The sequence below is a fragment of the Macaca thibetana genome, chromosome 2, assembly GCF_024542745.1.
Source record: "Macaca thibetana thibetana isolate TM-01 chromosome 2, ASM2454274v1, whole genome shotgun sequence".
Lineage (NCBI taxonomy): Eukaryota > Metazoa > Chordata > Mammalia > Primates > Cercopithecidae > Macaca > Macaca thibetana.
The window spans coordinates 155,032,792-155,038,272 of NC_065579.1; positions in this window are offsets into that span (position 1 = coordinate 155,032,792).

Sequence of the window (5,481 nt, forward strand, 5' to 3'; positions counted from 1 at the left end):
CCCCGCACCCCTCCTCCAGTCCCCAGCCTTGAGGCGGAGTTTCCCTGAGAAGGCTGCGCCAGGAAGGTGGGGAGAATAAACCAATGGACCAGTTGCCTATCCTCCCTCCCTGGCATCCCAGGGAAAATAGGTCTGCAGCCAGAAAACTGAAGGTCAGAGAGGGTATGTTTCACAGTTAGTGGCACAACCAAGGCTTGGCATGGAGCCTAGGCTAAATAGTTCTTCTCTTGACATCAAATTGCCTCTTATCAAATAGCATAGATTCGTTGAGCGTGTGTGTGTGTGTGTGTGTGTGTGTGTGTGTGTGTGTACAGCACAGTTAGACCCAAAGGTTGCAATTAGCATAGCAGGGGTCCCTTTGTAATATGAATTTATAAAAGTTGGGGTGACTTAGACGTAGGGGAAAAAATCAGTGGTGTTAAATAAAGTTTATGGCAGGTCATTGTTTTGGACTAGGCCTCAAGACAGTAGACAAAATCAGAATGGAGGCACTTGTCCTAGGTGCCACATAATTAAACTCAACTTTAAAAGGGGCCAATTTTCCAACAAACAGGAGAAGGGGCCCATATACCTGTGCTGGCATGATAAAGAAGCCCCCTCTGATGTAACTCTTTAAGGAAAGTAACTTCAAAATGACCAATCTGCTTTTTGTTCCTTATTTCTGCTTTCTTCAGCCCTCTTCTGCCTATAAGCCCAACCCCTTCTGCTCAGCTCATTGAAACACTTTTCTGTTTCATAGCTGAGATGCTGCCTGATTCATGAATCACTAATAAAAGCCAATTAGATTTATTTATTTACTTACTTATTTATATTTATTTTTGAGACAGAGTACAGTCTTGCTCTGTTGCCCAGGCTGGAGTGCAGTGGCACAATCTTGGCTCACTGCAACGTCTGCCTCCTGGGTTCAAGTGATTCTCCTGTCTCAGTCTCCTGAGTAGCTGGGATGACAGGAGTGCGTCACCACGCCTGGCTAATTTTTGTATTTTTAGTATAGACAGGGTTTCACCATGTTGGCCAGGTTGGTCTCGAACTCCTGACCTCGGGTGATCTGCCCGCCTTGGCCTCCCAAATTGCTGGGGTTACAGGCATGAGCCACCATGCCCAGCCAAGAACTTTAAACTAAATTTGGTGAAATTTTGTTTCTTGACAGTGGGCAACATGATACTGGACAATATAGGTATATAGTATAGTACAGGTATATATCTTTATATAGGTATATATAGGTCAGCGTAGATATATTTAGTGATCATAGAACTACAAATACTTATTTTCTTTTTTTTTTTTTTTGAGACAGAGTCTCACTCTGTCACCCAGGCTGGAGTGCAGTAGCATGATCTCGGCTCACTGCAACCTCCACCTCCTGGGTTCAAGCGATTCTCCTGCCTCAGCCTCTTGAGTAGCTGGGATTACAGGCGAGCGCCACCATGCCTGGGTAATTTTTGTATTTTTAGTAGAGATGGGGTTTCACCATGTTGGCCAGGCTGGTCTCGAACGCCTGACCTTGTGATCCACCCGCCTCGGCCTCCCAAAGTGCTGGGATTACAGGCTTGAGTCACTGCGCCCAGCCTTTTTGTTTTTTTTTTTTGAGATAGAGTTTTGCTCTTGTTGCACAGGCTGGAGTGCAATTACTCAATATTGGCTCACCGCAACCTCCGCCTCCTGGGTTCAAGGAATTCTCCTGTCTCAGCCTCCTGAGTAGCTGGGATTACAGGCATGCGCCACCACACCCAGCTAATTTTGTATTTTTAGTAGAGACGGGGTTTCTCCATATTGGTCAGGCTGGTCTCAAACTCCAGACCTCAGGTGATCTGCCTGTCTCGGCCTCCCAAAGTGCTGGGATTACAGGCGTGAGTCACCGCACCCAACCATATTTATCTATTTTCTAAAATGTACATGGTTATATCCCTAAGCTTTGTGGAAATATGGAAATACAGAGAAGTACAAGATCAAATCTGTGCTCCCACGTGTTTAGAACTAGTAGGGAAGACAAATATGCTTCCTTAGAGATAGTTTACAATTTAAGACAATAGTTAAGTGCCACTGGTTTCAGTGGAGGAAAAGATCAATATGAACTGGAAATCTGGAGAAAGGGGTAGGAGGGGTGTATTTTGTACGGAAGAAAAGGATATGTTGCAGTTAAGGAATATTGTTCTGGACTCACTAAAAATATGGGAGCCATAATATGCAGAAGGTGGGGATCAAATTTAGCTTGACAGTAGTGGAGGCTTTAGGATGCACGTTAAGGAATGGTGGAAGAGAAAATAATGTTGATTACCTAGGAATGGGCCATATCAGTCACATATTACACCCATATGGGCATTTGGTCTATATTCCACCAGGGCAGAACCACCCAGTTTTTGTATGAGTGAGGCTCACTTTGGGTGAATAGAGAGGAAGAAAAAATGTATCCCCCAAACTACAGCATATTTCTTCTGGAATCCAAATGAAACTTTAGTCAATTTTTTTTCTACTTCCAGGAAGGTGTGCAGTACAGTCATGTGTTGTTTAACAATGGGAATATGTTTTGAGAAATGTGTCAGGCAATTTTGTTGTTGTGTGAACATCATAGAGTATACTTACACAAACCTACCTAGTATAGCCTACTGCATACTGAGGATATTGGTATAGCCTATTGCTCCTAGGCTACAAACCTATTCAGCATGTTAGTGTACTGAATATTACAGGCAATTGTAACACAATGGTAAGTATTGGTGTATCTAAATGTAGAAAAGGTACAGTAAATGAGTAAAAATGATACACCTGTATAAGGCACTTACCATGAATGGAGCTTGCAGGACTGAAAGTTGCTCTGAATGAGTCAGTGAGTGGTGAGTAAATGTGAACACCTAGGACATTATGCTACTATAGATTCTATAAACACTATAGTTAGACCATACTAAACTTATAAACATATTTTTCTTTATTCAGTAATAAATTAGCTTACCGTAACTTTTTACTGTACAAACTTTTTAATTTTTTTCAACTTTTTGACTTTGTAATAACACTTAGCTTAAAACGCAAGCACATTGTGCAGCCGTACAAAAATATTTTCTTTTCTTTTCTCTTTTTTCTTTTTCTTTTTTTTTTTTTTTTGAGACAGTCTCACACTGTTGCCCAGGCTACAGTGTAGTGGCGTGATCTCAGCTGACTGCAACCTCTGCCTCCCAGGTTCAAGCAATTCTCATGCCTCAGCCTCCTGAGTAGCTGGGATTACAGGTGTTCACCATAACACCTGGCTAATTTTTGTATTTTTAGTAGAAACAGGGTTTCGCCATGTTGGCCAGGCTGCTGTTAAACTCCTGGCCTCCCAAAGTGCTGGGATTATAGACATGAGCCACTGCACCCGAGCTATTTTCTTTCTTTCTATCTTTATTCTACAAGCTTTTTTTTTCTATTTCTAAAATGTTTTATTTTCTTTTTTACTTTTTAAACTATTTTGTTGAAAACTAACATGCAAACACACACGTGTGTGTTTGGGTCAGGCCTACGCAGGGTCAGGATCATCAATATCACTATCTTTCACCTCCACATCTTGTCCCTCTGGAAGATCTTCAGGGGCAGTAACACAGATGGAGCTGCCATCTCCTATGATAAAAATGCCTTCTTCTGGAATACCTTCTGAAAGACCTGTCCAAGGTTGTTTTACAGTTAAATTTCATTTTTTTAAAATAAGTAGAAGGAGTACAATCTAAAATAACAATAAACGTATAGTATAGTAAATACATAAACCAGTAACAAAGTAATTTATTATCATTATTTAGTATGCTATATTGTACATAATTGCCTGTGCTATACTTTTATACAACTGGTAGTGCAGGTTTGTGTACACTAGGATGCATTGCACTACAACATAAAGACAGCTACATCATTAGGCAATAAGAATTTTTCAGTTCTATTATACTCTCATGGGCTCACCATCATTTACGTGGTCTTTCATTGATTGAAACATCATTATGTGACACATGACTGTACTTAAAAACGAAAAAAAAAAACCACAACGGTTGTATGAGTACTGAAAGTACAGTTTCTACTGAACGAGTGTTGGTTTTGCACCATCATAAAGTCGAAAAATTGTGAGTCAAACCATCCTAAGTTGGAGATTTGTGTGTATTCCTAAGTGACAGCTCTGTGATACTTTAGGACATTCGGAATATTTGGGAATATTAGTAAATTTACTGGTTTCGATATCAGTCATTCTGGCTCTAAATTCTGGTTCTGGCACTTACTAGCCAGGCTATTTTTTTTTTTCTATTCTTCTTCTGATTATTATTTTTGAGACAGGGTCTCTCTCTGTTGCCCAGGCTGGAGTGCAGTGGCACGATCTCAACTCACTGCAAACTTGACCTCCAGGGCTCAAGTGGTCCTCCCACCTCAGCCTCCCAAGTAGGTGGGACTACAGGCATGAGCCACCATGACCGACTGATTTTTTAACTTTTTTTGTAATGACAAGGTCCCACTATATTGCTCAGGGTGGTCTCCAACTCTTGGGCTCAAGTGATCCTCCTGCCTTGGCCTCCCGGTGTTGGAATTGCAGTCATGAGTCATCCTGCCTGGCCAGGAAGGCTATTTTCAACAACTTCAGTTTCCTCTGTAAAATAGGAACCATAGTAGAAACTATCAAAATGTTGTGAGATTTAAATGAAATGTGTAAAGCTACTAATCCAGTGCCTGACACAACAAAATTCTTAATAAAGGTTAATCATGCAGTCAATACAAACAACTTTCTATTAAGGAGCTTAAAATCGCTGGAGTGAAAGATTACACAAATGCTCCTTTTGACACTTTTACTCTTCTTCTAATACCAAACTATAGGCAATTCCTGAACTCAATGTGACATTGCTCACAGATCTTTACCTTTTTATCTGCCACTTCTCCAGGAGGACTGCCATTCTCCCACAAAGCCCCTATGCCTTTGAGGAGTCTTGGCTGAAACCCCAAGCTCTTTGCAAAGCTTTTCTTGGTATTGACACCACCACCATCCAACAGAATTCATTGGTGTTGCATGCTATCTCTGGACCTTGGACATACTTTTAATATTGCATTTATTGTAACAAATGGTAATTACTGTATTTTCTTGGTGTCTCCTCTCTTCTACTAGACTCTGAGACTTTGTAACCACAGCATCTGTCTAGTTCTTAGCAAACAATAAGCACAGGGTTGGATGCTGACGCATGACTTCATGACTTAGGCTCCCTCACTTAGCAATGACGTGACTCTAGGCGACACCTCCTAATCTATACTCATCTGTAAAATGGGGGTGATAACTTGTACATGGTTATTACATGGAGTCCAAGAGACAACAAGAAGGATCAGTAGCACAGTGCCCGCACCTCGTAGCCGCTAGCTGACTGAGGCCAAGGGAGGAAATGCGTTGGCCAATACTGGCCGGAAGGGGCGGGACCGCGAGTCAAGAGGAGCAGGCGAGCCCCACTGCGCAGGTGCAAATGGGAGGGGTTAGCGTGCCGGCTGGTTCCGGGGGCC